This window comes from Pseudorca crassidens, chromosome 6 (genome assembly GCF_039906515.1).
Source record: "Pseudorca crassidens isolate mPseCra1 chromosome 6, mPseCra1.hap1, whole genome shotgun sequence".
NCBI classification, from domain to species: domain Eukaryota; kingdom Metazoa; phylum Chordata; class Mammalia; order Artiodactyla; family Delphinidae; genus Pseudorca; species Pseudorca crassidens.
The window spans coordinates 11,929,899-11,949,581 of NC_090301.1; the positions used below are offsets into that span (position 1 = coordinate 11,929,899).

At 39.4% G+C, this 19,683-nt stretch overlaps 1 protein-coding gene across 4 annotated transcripts in view; it reads left to right on the plus strand.

The window, feature by feature from the left end:
• Positions 1-19,683, plus strand: part of IRS1 (insulin receptor substrate 1) — a 65,803-nt gene that overhangs the window by 15,242 nt on the left and 30,878 nt on the right. Inside the window, exons 2-3 of one of the 4 annotated variants that reach the window (XR_010944199.1) lie at positions 6,632-6,675; positions 9,856-10,047. The exons of 1 other annotated variant lie outside the window; for it this stretch is intronic. The gene's annotated coding sequence lies outside the window, so the exon portion shown is untranslated. Of the gene's footprint in view, positions 1-6,631; positions 8,980-9,855; positions 10,048-19,683 lie in introns of those variants that run through there. 2 more of the 4 variants (XM_067740377.1, XM_067740378.1) reach the window with 2 other exon arrangements.

Consider the following 19,683-nt stretch of genomic DNA (forward strand, 5'->3'; position numbering starts at 1 on the left):
AGATCCCTAAAGTGTTTTGAGGGGCTGGCTGAGTGAGGGTATTTATAGCCCAGTCTTGGCAACTCCTACCTACCCCGCTCAACTCCTCCCTTTACTGCTGTTTTTGCCCCCTTTCCCAATTCCAGTGCATGCTTTAAACCACAGCTAAACAATAATATTCTTTCAAAGTTGATCCCATTCCTCTGGTTAGATTAAGAAATATAAATATTACATTTTCTTTTTAAAGAATGGGTAATGACTTAATTTCTGAAAATATTTTACCTCCACTAGTAGGGTGCCCTGGACATTGGGATTATAGTTAAAACTTTCCCTTTTGCCTAAACTTTACTGCGTGTGTGTGTGTGTGTGTGTGTGTGGGTGTCTGCGTGTGCGCGTGTGCGTGGGGGGGGAGTGGGGAGGTGCGGCAGAGGGTTAGGATATGGAAACTATAGTCCAGTAAAAAGGGTTCTATTCCTAAAACTAGGTCTTTAAAGGTATCTTGCAGCCTGAGCCTTGGTCCCTCGCAAGTCCCTGCAAGGGACGACCTTTAGAAAGTGTGCGGGCTTGCTGTTTCTCGGGCCTTTGAACCAGGTGAGGAATGTGTCTCAAGACGGAAAAATGAATGGTTGGTGCTTTTAGCCTCCAGCTTGAAACTCGCAGGAGGAATGTTTTTGTCCCTTCAGAGCCTGCTTCCCAGCCACCAGGGCTCTTGGAAAGCATCTTTGCAGGATGAAGTCCTCAACAAAAACCCATGCCACATACTGGACCGAATGTTAATATCATGACCTGGTATGAGTGTGTTTTGTGTTTGGTAATTGCAATCATTGTTGCTTTTGTTGTGGTCACCCATTTACAATGCTTGGTGTCAGTTTATTTATCTCTTGTAAAAATAAAATACTGTGTGTGTGTGTGTGTGTGTGTGTGTGTGTGTGTGTGAAAACAAAAACAAAAACAAAAAAAACCCCATGCCACCCAATTCGATCTAATTCACAAGCTACTTTTCGGTGGATTTTAAATGAATGTCTCTTCTCTAAGAATAGAATCCCATTCTATGGCTTCCTCACCACCCCAGCTGAGATGATTTATGGTTACTCATGAGATAAAGAAACTTCAGGCTTTTTTTTTGGCTTGGGGAATATTATTTTAAAAAATAGTGGCAGGAGGTATTTAGGGACATAAATAAAGAGTTCTTAGCTCTGATGAGTTCAGAATGGATTTCACCATCTGTAAAATTGCATTTGCAATGTAAAATCAATACATTTAAATGATCAAAGAAAACATTTAGAGTATTCGATTTGCTGGGTTCCAGTGTACCTAGCACCCAGTCTCTTTCCTTTCTTGTAGAAAGCTTACCCCTTCCTGAGAGATGATGGAAACCCCTGTCCTGGCTCTAATTACTGGATTAATGCTACTCCTTCCTACTAAAAATTGTAAACTGTTTGAGAGTAGTGTCACTAATTGTTTCATGACTCCAGCATCTGTGGAGGTGCACACAAAATGCTTGCCGAGTTAAAAATTTGTATATCAACAAGCAGTTCTGGAGAGAGTTGTTGAACCAAGGAGAAGACGGCTTTAGAAAAATTCCAAACAAAAACAATACTGTTCGATATATTTTGAGTACCTCAAGCCATTTCATTTGCCAAATATTTAAAAAATCATATTCAGATTTAACAATATATTTTTTAAAATAGTCAAACAAAATTACAGGAGTCTTTGCAATCTGATATGACCGGATATGAAAACTTGGGGAAAATTAATTACAGCTGCCTCATTGCTGTGTCTGAAATCCTTGGAAACTTCCTCTGTTCCCCCAAACCATTCTTTTAAAGATTGACAGAAACTTTGCTTTGTTTTGACAAGATTTATTTCTTTGCTTCCAACAGTAGTTCATCAACTTTTATTCTGCTAATAGAGTTCTTCTGATGTTAATTGTAGCCTACTGATCTAGGTCAGAGCATAGCATTTTCACCGAGGTTTAAGATATCAAAAGCAATGAGAAAAGTATTTGAAAAATAATTATTGTATCATAGTTACCTCTATTTTTAAAAAGAGGCCAGTTGTTAAGTATTTGATTCATAGAGTAGCCTTCTGATTTGTCCCTATGCTCATTCTTTTTCTTCCACTCCAGTATATTGTTGCTAATTAGCCCTTCTACTAAAATATAGGTAAGGTCTGGGAAAAGGAATTAAATTTTAACGACTCCATTTTGCAAGTGTGGTACTTCTTACTACTCTGCTAAAAAGTTACCTTGGTCTCAGCAATTGACCCTAATTGCCAAGATGTGAGACTTTTCCCCTGTTTCCGCTCTTGATTAAGCCTGGGCTAGTTTGATGAGTAGAATGTATGTTCTAAACTAGCTATTCAGCTATTATAGCAATTCTTTTTAAACATTGCTTGAAATTTTAAGTATTACGCTAACAATTAACATCCAAGCAATTTTACATATAGCAAAACATTTGTCATCCTTTCATTATAAAACTCCACAAGTCCCCAGGATCTGTAACATAAATGTGTTCTATTTTATTTTAAATAGGACTTCAGTTTTCTTGGTCCTGCACAGTCACATTGGCATTCAGGCTACTTTCTAAAATTTGCAAGTGTTTCCAGTGGGTATGTGTCGGGTATTGAGCTAGGCTATTTTTCTCTCTGCCAAGGTGGTTGACTGGGTTTACATGCTTAGTGCAATGTGTCTGGCATTTGGTTGACACTATTTGTTGTAGATACTGAATGAATGAATGTGGGACCATATGTTTTTAAACCACAGTGTGGGAAAGGTGCCAACACCTCATTTATCTGGAGAGCAGAATCCTATTCTATTCAGGAGGACAGAGAGTTTTTCTTAGCTACGTTACCACTGTCTGACACTTGGTGGTACTTCTTGTCTTACATGTTTCCATTCATTCCATAATTAAACTGTTGTAATTACTGAACCTGGAAGTTTGAAGAAATCATAACTGGTCTTGAAGATAGTTTTGGGGAATCGCCAAGGACTCAAAATGTTTGTAGTTGTGGTTAATGAATGCAACAAGGAGTTAGTAAGATACTACTGAGTGTCAGGCATATCCCTAAGTTTTTGAGTTACAACTGTAAAGAAAACACATGAAAATTCAGACCCTCATAGAGCTTTTTTTCATGAGGACTGGTTGAGGGAGAGGCTAGAGAGGATCAGCCTTCTCGGGGGACAAATAACATCCACTGAGAGAAGGAATAGGGATACTGGCCCTTTTTCTGGACTTGAGGGGTTGACATTGATTTGTTCATGTACTTTTACTTTAAAACTCATCACGTCCTTTGGCCTGGATCTAAGTACGTCATTTGTACTCCTTGGGGTTTTTCAGTCATGATTAAGGTTGCCTTGTGACTCACAAATGAAGCAAAGTCAGATTTTCCTGATGTCAAAGGGCAGGATTTGAAAGAGGGAAGTAAGACTTGAAATTCGTGTGTGTCTGCTTGAGAGAAGATTGTCTTAGGTGAAAGGCAAGATCTAGAACAGATGACACCATGGGAAGGGTGTGCGGGGTGTGTGATGTCTCCAGGAGGCCCTGGAAAAGACTGGCCACAGCTGTGGCCACCACTGTGTGTTGGGCCACATGTGTGTGCTGGTGTCATGAACCACAGCTATGTCGTAGTTTTGGATGGTAGTATTGATAGTTTTCACTGCGTACTAAGAGGTTTCTTTTGAAGACTATTATGCAAAACTGGTAATTTGTCATACCAATTCTTTTCTGAAGTTTTGGTTGAAAATTCTGTTGGACAATTATTTAATATGTTTGCTTTTCTCTACATTTATTCCTTATACAAAATGTGAGGAAAGACCAATATCTTGAAACTACTCTTTAAAAAATATTTCTATTTTGCTGTTACTGTGTAATTTACTAATAAGGATCTTCAGGTATGTTCCTGTTACATCCATACATCACGAGAGTAAATTCCACCATTTTGAGGTAACTTTTCTAGTGGTTACCAGCTTTTATGGTGACGAAATCTGAGATTATTTCCCTCATTCTTTTTTTTTTTTTTTTTTTTTTGCGTTACGCGGGCCTCTCACTGTAGTGGCCTCTCCCGTTGCAGAGTACGGGCTCCGGACGCGCAGGCTCAGCGGCCATGGCTCACGGGCCCAGCCACTCCGCGGCATGTGGGATCTTCCCGTACCGGGGCACGAACCCGTGTCCCCTGCCTCGGCAGGCGGACTCTCGACCACTGCACCACCAGGGAAGCCCTATTTCCCTCATTCTGACTTTAGTAGTGGTGACAAGTGATGACCCTTGTCCTTTTATTTTTTTGTAAATTGAATATGAGTTATATTTTTATCAGGAGATTTAAATTTATGTAGTAAAAAAAAACTTTTGTAAGGTTCTAAAAACAAATTAAAGATAAAACAATGAATACATTTAAACGTGCAGAAGATAAAACAAGAAATCATAACAACATTGGTACTGTTATTAATCAGTTTGCTAAAAGAGGAAATAAGACTGGAAATGAATTTAAACAGAAATTCGTAGAAGAAAATAGGCCATAAACATAAAATATTTCATAAGTGATTGGATAATGCTCATGAAACTGAATATGACTTTCTGGGTTTCAAATATAATATATATCAATATTTAATTGCTTAAATTTAATTGTAGAGCCAGTTGCCTCTGAAAGAAATTTTGCATCATCCAACTTTTCTACAAAAAAATCAATAATTATATCAAATACAGTTTACAATTTGGGGTTCTCTAAAGTGGCCAGGAAACTTAAAGTTGTTTGAAAACCATTTAGAGAGCAGAATACATGAATATTTTTATAATTAACTAAACTTGTTTTATTGCTCATTATTAACTCAGTAGTATTTTTTTTAAGCATTTCCTTACTTTCTGTTATTATAAGATACTCCATGATCATCTTATTTGTTTCCTGCCCCAGTCCTAGAATCATCGGTTTCTCCAAGGAGCCCTTATTCCTTTTATTGGAGAATTGTATTAGAAACCAAGATCTTGGCACTAGATGTGTTTGTTCCTACTGGGATGTTATTTCTTTTTTGCCCTCTCAGCTGTCAGAGTAAGGAAATGTGTGTGTGTATACTAACCCATATATATATACACATATCTATAAAAATTTCTGCATGTAACCATCTGTAACTATACTAAGCTAAGCATGAGTTCATACTAATGTATAAACTCTAATAAATTTCTGTATGGATTATTCTAGCCTCCTTCCCTTGCTTATCTGCACCTCCCACCCCAAAAGTGAGAAACCTGGCTGTCACCATCCTTCATCCATTTACTTATTTGTTCAGTTCCACTACATATATGTACATAGAAGTGTCAGAATTGTCAACCCATGGCCTATAGGAAATGACTTTATCAACTAGAGTGCAGTTTCTTTTGCCTTTAGTTTTGTAGATGTGCCTGTTTCCAGTTACCTAGGTCAGCACCTGATAATCTCCACATGCTTCAGTGAGGTTGCTTCATGCATCTGTAATACATCTAGGTGCTTCGGTAACATTCTACATTCCACCCGTAATCACTGATCTCTCAAATTTAAAAAAAAAAAAAATTTGCATACACTTAAGGCTTACTCTTTTTGCTATCAAGTTCTAAGTTTTGACAAATGCTTAATGTCTTGTGTTTACCATTACAGTATCATGCAGAACAGTTTCACTATCCTAAAAATTACCTGCGCTTCCCTGTTTAAACCTCCTCCCCTCTCCTCAGCCTCTGGGGATAAACCACTGATCTGTTTAGCATCTCTGTAGTTTTGACTTCTCCAGAATGTTATATAATTGGAATCACACAGTGCGTACATTTACCAGACTGGCTTCTTATGCGTAGCAGTATGCTCTTAAGATTCATCCACGTCGGGCTTCCCTGGTGGCGCGGTGGTTGGGAGTCCGCCTGCCGATGCAGGGGGCGCGGGTTCGTGTCCCGGTCCGGGAAGATCCCACATGTCGCGGAGCGGCTGGGCCCGTGAGCCATGGCCGCTGAGCCTGCGCGTGCGGAGCCTGTGCTCTGCAGAGGGAGAAGCCACAACAGTGAGAGGCCCGCGCACCGCAAAAAAAAAAAAAAGGATTCATCCATGTCCTTTTTTATGGCTTGACAGTTTCATTTCTTTTTATTGGGGAATAATATTCCATTGTATGGATGTACCACAGTTTGTTTATCCAGACCATTGACCTTTTATGAGGTGTTTTCCTACATGTGTTTGAAGACGTTTGTGAAGTCATCTCTTAGTTTTCCCTTCATATTCACCATTATTAAGTTTTAGTTGGCATTCTGACTTCTCAAACCTTCAGTCAGTTTTGTGGTTCTTTCCAAAACCTGTAAAATATTCTGTATCTTTTTCCTGCCCAGAATTGGCCAGCATTCTGGAGTAGAGTGTTTCAGACCAACCCAGGGTACAGTTGGAGATTTGCTTTCTGATTTCTTCAGTTCTCCCCCATTTTAATCTGCTTGTGTCAGTGTTTATTTGTTCAGTGGCAGCAGAACGTTTTAGATTTTTGTATCACGTTGGAGCCACTGTGATCACCTTCTTAAGCTCTCTTGCTTCAAGGACCTAGCTGGTTGGATTTTTTTAAACAGTCACATGAATCCTACTAGTAGTCTTTTAAAAAATATTTTATAATATTGCCTCACTATAGATATTTACAAAATCCATTTTTCTCTTACAGTGATTGTTTCCCAGGTCTCAGGGGATCAAGTTAATCCACTTCATGTGAGCTTGGTCATCATCGATTCTGGACGTCCAGTAGGAATCTGGAACTGGCCAGGCATTCCCGTCTGATCTGGGTTCTGGGTGGTTCACACAAGGCAGCCACAAGGTTCATCGCTGTCTGGACTTGTAGTCTGGGGACAGGGCTTTCCTTCCTGGACTGCAGAATTGTTCCTGGCTCATAAAGGGGCCACTCTGTGAGAATCTGTGCTTATCACCCTGGTGTGAAAAAAGGCAGCTACTTAGCAATTGGCTAAAAGGGGCACGAAGAGCCTATTTATAGAATCTCTCAACACTTAACAAAAATTTTTGAGCATTTACTATAATTCAAGGTGAAGTCAACCTTAAGGCTACTCTCCTAGGGTGACTTCCATTGACCAGGGTAAAACCCCTTCTTACCCAGCTGGGGTGAATGTGCTCTGGGGCAGGTAACTAGAGCGGGGAGTGATAAGAGGGCCATAAAGGCACAGATGTTTGGTTCAAATACCATAAAATCCCAGGCCGTTTATCGTTTATGTTCTGTGCCATAGTCCCATTCCACAGTCTTTTTTTTTTTTCTTTAAAAACACAGACGTTGATTTTTTTTCTCTCTTTCTCTGAAATGGTCTCAGCTTGTTGTGTGATTCTGGCAATAGAATTCCTGACATACTAGATCATAAAGATTATAGCTAGGTGTCTTTTATACCTGTGTGCATGTCTCCATGTATTTTATCCTTGGGTTACATGAGTAATTTTTCAAACACATTCCCGTATAATCAGTTTTGTTGTCTGTACCTGTTGACTATGAAAGCCCCTGGAAGAGTTGTTTAAAAGACCTAGGGGTTTCTTGAAACACATCCTTTTCACCAAAATGACTCTCTGAACAAGAGCTATTTTTAAGACTGCTTAAAAATTAACTGACCTGAAATAAATCTTATGTTCTTTTGTGAACTATATATTAAAAATAGGGATCTATATCTGCTAATGGCTTTTGTTTCAAAATTTCCAGAAATATCCAAATAGAGTGCTGTAGGTCATTGACTAGGGACATTCATGGGATCCTCCATAGAATTCCTGGGGCTGCTGGATTTTGCACGTTCTCGATTGCCACCAAAGCCTAAGAGGAATTGGTGTGACTGGACTATATTTGCATTTAGAGTGTTAGCAAGCCTCCAGAGTACATATGCTGGGCTATTTATGAAACAACTTCAGCTGACAGCTGAAGATCAGAAGATTCTATTTTGGGACGTGTCCTAAATGTGAGGTTCTGTGGTGAAAAAAAATTTAGTGTCCTACAGATAAGAATACTTAAAACAGGAAGCAATGGTAATTTACTGCATCCTGTATAAGTATCCTTATCAGTCTGATAAGCTTTTGGTTTCAGTTCTGCTTTCCTGATTTCTTTTCCTGTAATCAGCTTCTATAAGAGGATTAAAAAGGGGGGGGGGACGGGGGGGGGGTTCAGGGGTCCAGAGAGAATTTACCAGCATCATTTTTCCTGTCTTGATAAGACTCTTTCATTTCCTACCACTCAATGGTATTTACTCTGTTAAGAACCGTGTACTATGGTTCACTCATCCCATTGGCTCATCTACTGTGTTTATGCCTATAGGATTGCTTCTGTATATATTGTAATGCAAGGCTAGGCTGCCTATCATACAGGAAAGGTTGAATGATATGACAGAACCAGCATGGGCAGGAAAAGAGGAGATGTAAATTGTATTCCTGATTCAGCCACTTCCTGGGATCCAGCATTCTTTGACCTAATTTTCTGGTCCATAAAATTGGATGCAGTGATAATTTCCCCAATCTGTCTTACAGTTTTGTTTGGATCAAGTAAAAGTGCACGTGTAAACTATGAATTGCCTTTCGAGCCTAAGGTTTGCAGTGGTTTGAGTTTCAATCCCACCACTCCCCTTTTGCCCTTAGAACACAAGGGTGCTTTTGGTATATGTTCTTTCCTTATTAAAAATATTTTTCAAATTCAGTGAGCTTCTTAGACATCTTGGCTGGACCAGGTATATTGTGATTGAGTGCCTGAAAAGATGCATTGACTCTGACTCTCTAGTTCAGATATTTGTTTCATGAAGCTTGAGTGTGTTGTACAGTGAAATTCTAGGAAACTGGGTTGCATTTATTAGCTGGGCATAGAAAAAATAAAGTTCTACACGTGGGCTAAATTATTTTATAAGCTGAAAGTATAAATCGGGATTAAAGACTGAAATGTATTTATTAAATTTTAAAAGGAAGTATGTACATGCATTTTATAGTTCCTGTGGATTTAATTATGTACTAAATATGGAAAATAAAAGTATTACTGGGTGGTGATGAATGTTTTCTTCCATAAAATTCTTGTTGATAAATATCTCTACTCTGGAGTCTCAGCACCCTTTGCCAGAGAGACCTGGTGTTCCTTGCTGTGCTGGGCAGAAGGGTGACCATCTTGAAGTGATAGGGAAAGGAAAGAATGACTCACCCACTTAGTGAAGGAACTAGATGAGCTCTTAAAGTTGGTCCTAGAATCTCAATGGTACAATTTACCAGTGCTAAAGAAAGGAAGCTTGGAGAGTGAAAGCTCCAATAGCTGAAAGAGTGCTACTTTACTCTTGATGGGATAAAATGGCTTTGGTGGTGTTGGCTGTGTTGTGATTTTGAAAGTACCCCCTTCCCCCCAACCCCTGCCACAGGGGAGAGTGAGTATTCACGTGTGAGCTCATTCTTGGTCCCGACTTGCGTTTGTCAAGGTCACGGGTTTTGTGGAAGGATAATGGCGATAGAGTACACATAGCTGTAGAGGAGTTTCCTGCAGGGTGCCCTTTCCAATGCTCAAGTGCAAAGCATTAGTTAGCTATCCAGAGCGATAATTTCAGGGGCTCAGTAGGCGCATTTGTAGTCCAAAATTCAGAGCCTGTGGCTCCATTGGTCAAGGAGAAAGGAAAGAGAGAAAAAATGAGAACAAAGGGGTAAGTTGGAGGAGATGTAAAATTGTATGATACTTTGGGAGCCAGTCATTGGCCATAGTTAGTTAATGATTGATAACTAACCAGAGGTCAGGAGTTAGAATTTTAGTTATTTTGCTATTTTGTTTTCTATGTAGAGTGGATTATGTAAACTGTTGTATGAGTCTCTAGAATTTATTAAGAAAAATATTAGGGCTGTTAAGTGTCCTTAAAGATGATAAAGCTGAAAATGTTCATTTTATAGATAAACTCGGGCCCAGAGAAGTTGAGTAACTTGCTCAGGATGACACAGCTGTTTTGTGGTAGCATCACCAAGAACTCCAATGTATCATCTCCAGCTTGATGCTTTTCCCCGTGCTATACTCCATACTGATGTGCGTGTGTATAATGCTTTGTCTATTTTAATTTACATACATATTAAAATATATTATGCATATGTTACATATTCACCTTTATATGTGGGCTCCGTGTGTGGGTGTGTTACAGATTTAATTGTTCGTTCATTTGTTCCTCACAAATTTTTAATGCCAGGCACTGTTTTGGGTTCTGGGAATATGGCTGGGGAATAAGATTTAGTTTCTGTCCTCATGGAGTTTATATTCTAGTGGGACAAACAGACAGTAAACAGATAAAGTTATTTCAAATGGTGGTAAGTACTCTTAGGAAAAAACCAAGCAGAGTAGAGGAGTTGGTGGGCAAAGTATATGATCATGAATTTATCAAAGAAGCTAAGTGGACCACACTCAGATTTAGTTTTAATTTATTATTTTTGAGGGTTGTTTTGAAAAATTCTATGGGGCAGGAAGCATTCAAAGTTTCAAAGATATGTTGGGAAAAAATTGTAATTTATGAGAATAATTAAAGGATTTAAAAGATTGCTCGTTAAATGAAGTTTCCTCTTTTATATGTAGAGTGATTATTAGCCCTGCTTGAAAATAATTTATGAACACTGGTAATTAACTGCCTGTATCTATGATTTAGTCAACCATTACCATAAAGTTTTAAAAATACATTTATGACTACTGGGATTTTATTAGTGCCCTTTTTTCAACCTCCTGTTTCCTTTCTGGGAGAGGAGTATGTTTCCTAGTGCCTATGCTTCTCATATAGAAGAGCAGTGAAAACTGTGATGCTCTATTTCACACAACTTGAAAGGGTGTATCTTACGCAATAGGAAGGCAATCAGTGGACGATATGTCTTAACTAAGATAAATGTATGCTTGTTATCAGTGGAACCCGGAGTTCATTCAGAAAAGTTGGAAGACTATTGCATTGGCTTATGACTTGTTGTATGCACCTGTTTGCCCAGAGTCATAGATGCAAAGTTTTTTAGAGAGAACAACTAGGAATCCCTCCCTATTATCTCCCCCTTTTCCAATAAAAGGATCACTTTATTAAAGTACTTTGATGTTATGATGATGGGTTGATAAGTTGTTGCTTTTCAAATGGAAGGTCTCTAGCCTCCTGTGAAACTCTTAGGAAGCCTGAAATGACACATCCTGCGTGTCTAGGTCTTCCGTGCATTGACTGGTTAGCTGGATGGCCAGGCCCAGAAGTGGCTCTGTGGTTCCATGGGATGCTGGAGGCCTACAGTACTTTGGTCTAATGTTTGAACTTCCTGAAGACAGCCTGGACATTCTTCTTTTCTTTTTTCTTTTTTTTTTTTTTTTGCGGTACTCGGGCCTCTCACTGCTGTGGCCTCTCCCATTGCGGAGCACAGGCTCTGGACGCGCAGGCTCAGCGGCCATGGCTCACGGGCCCAGCCGCTCCGCAGCATGTGGGATCTTCCCGGACCGGGGCACGAACCCGGGTCCCCTGCATCAGCAAGCGGACTCTCAACCACTGCGCCACCAGGGAAGCCCAGCCTGGGCAGTTTTGATTGAGCTTCCTTTTCCTTGTTAATCACTGATCATACGAACCTGGCCTGGCCTGATTTTTTTTTTTTTTCTTCTTCGGTACGCGGGCCTCTCACTGCTGTGGCCACTCCCGTTGCGGAGCACAGGCTCTGGACGCGCAGGCTCAGCGGCCATGGCTCACAGGCCCAGCCGCTCCGCGGCATGTGGGATCTTCCCGGACCGGGGCACGAACCCCTGTCCGCTGCATTGGCAGGAGGACTCTCAACCACTGCACCACCAGGGAAGCCCTGAACTGGCCTGATGTTAATGTCCATGTTCTGCATTGCCAGTGTCCATCCTTGGCTGGGCAAGGGCTGGTGTCCTTAGTTGTCTTCCGTTTCATTGTCTGTTCATAACTCTTTTCTGACTCTGTACAGTTTACTGCAATCTTCGGCACGTCTTCAATGCTTTAAGAGCATTCTTGCGGTCATAGAGCGATTTGGCAGCCTTGGACTAGGAGAACTCTAGTACCAGTTTCTAGGTTCTGATCGTCTCTTCAGTTGCATAAACAGTATTGAAATATATAGAATAGAGTTTCATAAAATATGTAGAATATGAGTGGTCCTGTTATGCAAACAACTATTACAGCGCTGTTGGAGAATGGGTCACAGAAGGTACCAGCTATCCTGCCTCCGTCAGCTCTGATGACTTTCAAGAAGAATCAAGATCTTAGTGAACTTCTGAGGGCATCCAAAATGGTAATAGCCAAATAACAAGGCCCTACTGTATAGCACAGGGAACTGTATTCAATATCCTGTGATAAACCATAATGGAAAAGAATGTAAAAAAAAGAATTGTCTATATGTGTGTAACTGAGTCACTTTGCTGCACAGCAGAGATTGGTACAAGATTGTAAATCAACAATACTTGAATAAAAAAAAATTTAAAAATAAATAAAAAAACAAATTGGTCATAGCCACGGTCTAGTTTCCGATGGATTTTAAGGCCAGCAAATACAGAAGAGTGCTCAAGACAGTTTTGCCAGTCAACTCTTGGCATATTATGTAGTACACAAACACTTCTGCCTTTGATTAGCCCTTTGGCTGTGGTTCGCTTTGTTTTCATCTTATCAATGATTATTTGCTTTTTTTCCTTCAGTCTTTTTTAAAATTTAATTTAATTTATTTATTTATACAGCAGGTTCTTATTACTTATCTATTTTATACATATTAGTGTATATATGTCAATCCCAATCTCCCAATTCATCCCACCACCACCACCACTTCCCCTGGCTTTGCTCCCTTGGTGTCCATACGTCTGTTCTCTGCATCTGTGTCTATTTCTGCCTTGCAAATGGGCTCATCTGTACCATTTTTCTAGATCCCACATATATGCGTTAGTATAGAATATTTGTTTTTCTCTTTCTGACTTACTTCACACTGTATGACAGTCTCTAGGTCCATCCACGTCTCTACAAATGACCCAATTTTGTTCCATTTTGTGGCTAATACTCCATTGTATATAAGTACCACATCTTCTTTATCCATTTGTCTGTTGATGGGCATTTAGGTTGCTTCCATGACCTGGCTATTGTAAATAGTGCTACAATGAACATTGGGGTCCATGTGTCTTTTTGAATTATGGTTTTCTCTGGGTGTATGCCCAGTAGTGGGATTGCTGGGACATATGGTAATTCTATTTTTAGTTTTTTAAGGAACCTCCATACTGTTCTCCATAGTGGCTGTATCAATTTGCATTCCCACCAACAGTGCAAGAGGGTTCCCTTTTCTCCACACCCCCTTCAGCATTTGTTGTTTGTAGATTTTCTGATGATGCCCATTCTAACCGGTGTGAGGTGATGCCTCATTGTAGTTTTGATTTGCATTTCTCTAATAATTAGTGATGTAGAGAAGCTTTTCAAGTGCCTCTTGGCCATCTGTATGTCTTCTTTGGAGAGATGTCTATTTAGGTCTTCTGCCCAGTTTTTTGATTGGGTTGTTTGTTTTTTTAATATTGAACTGCATGAGCTGTTTATATATTTTGGAGATTAATCCTTTGTCCCTTGATTCATTTGCAAATATTTCTCCCATTCTGAGGGTTGTCTTTTCGTCCTGTTTGTAGTTTCCTTTGCTGTGCAAAAGCTTTGAAGTTTCATTAGGTCCCATTTGTTTACAAAAATAAACAATTTTTATTGGAATTTTTAATTTTTATTAATATAATGGAAATTTTTATTTCCATTACTCTAGGGGAAGGGTCAAAAAAGATCTTGCTGTGATTTATGTCAAAGAGTGTTCTTCCTGTGTTTTCCTCTAAGAGTTTTATAGTGTCCAGTCTTTATTTAATTTATTTATATTATGTTTATTAATACGATAAACATTATATTATTATTTCATTTATTTCTGCTCTGATCTTTTTCGTTTCTTTCCTTCTGCTAACTTCAGGTTTTGTTTGTTCTTTTTTCTCTGGTTCCTTTAGATGTAAGGTTAGAGTTTTTATGTGAGATTTTTCTTGTTCCTTGACGTAGGATTTTATTGCTATAAACTTCCCTCTTAGAACTGCTTTTGCTGCATCCCGTAGGTTTTGGATCATCAGGTTTTTTGTTGTCATTTGTCTCTAGGTATTTTTTGATTTCCTCTTTGATTTCTTCAGTGATCTCTTGGTTATTTAGTAACGTATTGTTTAACCTCCATGTGTTTGTGTTTTTTATGTTTTTTTCCCTGTAATTTATTTCTAATCTCATAGCTTTGTGGTCGGAAAAGATACTTGATATGATTTCAGTTTTCTTAAATGTACCAAGGCTTAATGTGTGACCCAAGATGTGATCTATCCTGGAGAATGTTCTGTGTGCACTTGAGAAGAAAGTGTAATCTGCTGTTTTCAGATGGAATGTCCTATAAATATCAATTAAAACTATCTGGTCTACTGTGTCATTTAAAGCTTGTGTTTCCTTATTAATTTTCTGTCTGGATGATCTGTCCATTGGTGTAAGCGAGTTGTTAAAGTCCCCCACTATTATTGTGTTACTGTCGATTTCCACTTTTATAGCTGTTAGCATTTGCCTTATGTATTTGCCTTATGTATTATGCTCCTATGCTGGATGCATATATGTTTATAATTTTTATATCTTCTCTTGGATTGATCCCTTGATCATTATGTAGTGTCCTTCCTTGTCTCTTATAACATTCTTTATTTTAAAGTCGATTTTATCTTTATGAGTATTGCTATTTCAGCTTTCTTTTGATTTCCATTTGCATGGATTATCCTTTTCCATCCCCTCACTTTCAGTCTGTATGTGTCCCTAGGTCTGAAGTGGGTCTCTTGTAGACAGCATATAGATGGGTCTTGTTTTTGTATCCATTCAGCGAGCCTGTGTCTTTTGGTTGGAACATTTAATCCATTCACATTTAAGGTACTTATCAATATGTATGTTCCTATTACCATTTTCTTAATTGTTATGGGTTTGTTTCTGTAGGTCCTTTTCTTCTCTTGTGTTTCTCACCTAGAGAAGTTCCTTTAGTATTTCTTGTAGAGCTGGTTTGGTGGTGCTGAATTCTCTTAGCTTTTGTTTGTCTGTAAAGCTTTTGATTATTCCATTGAATGTGAATGAGATCCTTGCTAGGTAGAGTAATCTTGGTTGTAGGTTCTTTCCTTTCATCAATTTAAATATATTGTGCCACTCCCTGTGGCTTGTAGAGTTTCTGCTGAGAAATCAGCTGTTAACCTTATGGGAGTTCCCTTGTATGTTATTTGTCTTTTTTTCCTTGTTGGTTTCAATAATTCTTCTTTGTCTTTAATTTTTGTCAGTTTCATTACTATTTGTCTTGGTGTGTTTCTCTTTGGGTTTATCCTGCCTGGGACTCTCTGTGCTTCCTGGACTTGGGTGGCTATTTCCTTTCCCGTGTTAGGGAAGTTTTCATCTATGATCTCTTCACATATTTTCTTGGGTCCTTTCTCTCTCTCTCCTCCTTCTGGGACCCCTATAATGCGAATGTTGTTGCGTTTAATGTTGTCCCAGAGGTCTTTTAGGCTGTCTTCATTTCTTTTCATTCATTTTTCTTTATTCTGTTCTGCTGCAATGAATTCCACCATTCTGTCTTCCAGGTCACTTATCTGTTCTTCTGCCTCAGTTACTCTGCTATTGATTCCTTCTAGTGCATTTTTCATTTCAGTTATTGTATTGTTCATCTCTGTTTGTTTGTTCTTTAATTCTTCTAGGTGTTAGTTCTTTAATTCTTCTGGGTCTTTGTTAAACGTTTCTTGCATCTTCTCGATCTTTGCCTCCATCCTTTTTCCGAGGTCCTGGATCATCTTCACTATCATTATTCTGAATTCTTTTTCTGGAAGCTTGCCTATCTCCACTTCATTGAGTTGTTTTTCTGGGGTTTTATCTTGTTCCTTCATCTGGTCCATAGTCCTCTGCCTTTTCATTTTGTCTGTCTTTCTGTGAATGTGGTTTTCATTCCACAGGCTGCAAAATTTTAGTTCTTCTTGCTTCTGCTATCTGCCCTCTGGTTGATTATTTGCTTATTTTCATTATTATTTCATAAAATGTATTTATATCAATGCAACAAGTATATGTCCAATTACTTGTTGAGTCCCTACTCTGTGCCCAGACATGTTTTTGGAAAATGGAGATTCTCTAGTGACTCAGGCAGAGTAATAGGTTTTTGTCCTCATGGAGTATATGTTATTGCAGTGGAAGAGACAAATGATAAGCAAGCAAACAAAAGTAATATAATTTCAGGGAGTAAGCATTACAGAGAATATCAAGTAGTGTAAAGTGATAGAGATGAAAGGTAGCGTGGGCTGATTTTGACAGGGGTAGTCAGAAAAGTAGGCAGTGTTTGAGCAAACACCTGAATGAGGTGAAGGAGAAAGTTATGGCACGTGTGTGCTGGTGAAGACTGTTCTCAGGAAAGGCAGCAGCAGATGGAGTCCTACACTGGGAACAATTCCAGCATGTTCCCACACATCCGTAGCAGCAGAGAGAGGGGCTGGGGAGGCGACTGGAATAGTAGGCTAGGGCCAGATCCTGGAGGGCTTGATAGACTGTGATGAGTCATTTGGATTCATTCTAAGTGTGATGGGAAGCCCATGAAGAAGGTTAGCATATGTGCCAGGACCACCCAACATGCCTACCAAGTTTCCTATTGGAGAGACATGGAGCTCTGCTGTTTGGAGTTCTTCTTTTGATTGAGCCAATCAGCTGGGACCTCTTAGAAATGAACTAAAGCCACCTGTGACCTAGATTTTCCTAGAAGTGTTCCCAGCATCACCCAGGGGTGCATTCAGGAGATTTCCTCTTTAGTCTTGCCACAGCAGCCTACTGCTCAGGCCCCTGGGATGCCCATTGGCCAAACTGGGCCCTTTGAATGTTATGACTACAGTTTTGGTCCTAGTTCCAGGCCTGTCTGGGTGCTCGGCCACCTACCTGGTGATCGTTGACACATTCCTTGCAAGACACACCTAATCTGGTTTCTTTAAAGCCAGATCCCAGTTCTTCGTAAAGAATGGCAAAGGCCCTTCCTGCTGGGGTAGGAGCATTGATTTAAGCTTACTAACTGTAAATAATTTAACCCTGTTTTTACATACCTTGATTCGGTCATTTTTGTTTTGGAATCCATGTCCCCTGACATGACCTGTTCACATTATGGGCCCTATTACTACTTGTACTTATTTCAGCACTCTTTGTATCTTAACTGGTTTTTAGGTTATGAGATCCAAATTTAAACTTGCCGATATCACTTGGCTGCCAGTTGACTGAGTGGAAGTCTGTATGTTTTAGGAAGTACAGTATTAGTTCATTTTAATCCTTTACTCTTCTGTATGCTAGATGCTAGTCTGCTCCAACACCTACATTTCAGAGCATTCTTTCTGTGACATTTAAAACCCATCATGGAAACATATGGCATCAGTCAGGTAGAGTGAGTTAGCTTGGGCTTTTATTGCTTTTTTTAAACTGGATTTTACCTACTTCCTGGAAGATGTTGGCCAAGTTAACTTTTATGATGTTTGGATATGCCATGTGTTTTAAGGTGTTAATTCTGTGACCATTGTTTCGGACAGCCAGCTCTAGTGGTTTCATGGGGCCATGCTAGTGGGTTAATGAAAGCCTCAATAGGGTGGTGGCTGGGTGGCTGGTGGGGGAGAGTGATCTTCATGATCTGAGTTCCTGCAATTAGAAGGGTTTAGTTGGGAAGTAGAAGCTGTAAAAATACTCACTAATGAATGAGCCACTTTAAAACTCTCTCCTTGCTTATTATCGTACTATCCTTAATACCAAGGACCGTGCCTCCATCGGTTTAATTCGACATTGAAAATGTGCATTTTGCAAAAGATGCAGGATTTCATGAAGTCAATGAAAGTGATGTCAAAGAAGGTCTGGGATTCACAAGTAGTCAATGACAAGTAAAGGGCTAGCAGAATTAGAGGAGTCACCTGTTGAAGAAACAAATCAAAGATAATGGCTCTCTTAGTGCTTCTAATGCACATGGTAAAAATAGGATTAAGAGAGGCCCTTGGGGAAATCGGTAAAGCCTTTGAATATTTCTATAGAAATGGTCCTTCATGTGGTTGTTCTGTAAAAACCAAACAAGAAGTCAAAGATGAAACATGATGGAAAAATAATCCAAAAAATGAACATTCAGTCACACTCTGTTCATTCTGAGACTTTGCCAGTAGATGCAACTGAGACTTTTTTGTTAAAATAAGGTGAAAGAGCTTTTCCCCATATATTTTAGTTTCAATATGTCCAACATTTTAGTTTTCCAGTATAAAATTCCATTCAACCCCCCCCTTTTTTTTTCACTATGAAAATCAGGTGCTGATGTTAAATAGACTTTACTTTTTTTTTTGTATTTTTCTTTTTTTTTTTTTTGCCTGCTCTGTGTGGCATGCGGATCTTAGTTCCCCGACTGGGATTGAACCTGCACCCCCTGCAGTGGAAGCACGCAGTCCTAACCACTGGACTGCCAGGGAAGTCCCTAGACTTTACTTTTTAAAATGACCTTTTTCTGCTACCAGTTATGTTCAGCTGATAAAGGCATCCTGCGTATTTCTTTTAGGCATGTGGCAGAAGACAGTCATGGGAAGCCCTTTTCTTTTGCTCCCCAAATTTTGCTAAGTAGAAATTGGAGTTTCTCATTGTTCCAGAGCTGTGATGCCAGTTGTTAAGCAGGCAGGTGGCAAAGCTCCAGGGATATTTCACTCCTGTGAACCCAAGAAAGACCATTAGTGCTCATGGGTTGTTTTCAAGAACTCACTGGAACAGAGTGATGCTAACCAACTTTGTAGTAAACACAAGTAAGATATCGATTCCTCTCAGGACCCCCATAAAAATTCTTCCTGGCCCTTAGAACTGGATATGGACCAGTTCTGAAGACAGCTGCATCAAGAGGACCCACCAGAGAAGTTTGTCTGACAGCAAATAGCTATTCATAAAGGGCTTGCTACTTAAGGGGATTATCTAGTGTCTAATTCCCATGTCAGCTCCACTGTGTTTCCTGAAGGAGGTGAGTTTGAGCAGATTTTTTTTTCTAAGAAAGAAATACGAATTGATGAAGTGCTAGTGTGAGATTGGGATAGATAGGGATATAATCCAAGAGGAAGGAAATGGAAATAGAAGCAGATTTTCTTGGCTTTGAAGAGAATTACCAAGAAACAAAGTTTGGGCAATAGAGTTCTGCGTACTATACTGATAGCATTTCTGTAACCACCATATCAGTGTGATTGTGCACTGTTAGGTCTTTATTTTTTTTTAATTAATTATTTTTGTTGAAGTATAGTTGCTATATAATATTATATGTTACAGATGTACAATATAGTGACTCATAACTTTTATATTAAAAAATTTTTTTTAATATTTACTTATTTTTTATTTTTGGCTGTGTCAAGGTCTTAGTTGCGGCATATGGGATGTTTCGTTGCGGTGCTCGGGCTTCTCTGTAGTTGTGGTGCGTGGGCTTAGTTGCCCCGTGGCATGTGGGATCTTAGTTCCCAGACCAGGGATCGAACCCCCGTCCTCTGCATTGGAAGGCAGATTCTTAACCACTGGACCACCAGGGAAGTCCCGTGACTCATAACTTTTAAAGGTTATGCTCCATTTATAGTTATTATAAAATATTGGCTATATTCTCCATGTGGTATAATATATCCTTGTAGCTTATTTTCTACCTAATAATTTGTACCTCTTACTCCCCTACCCCTGTATTGTCCCTCCCTCCTCCCCACTGGTAACC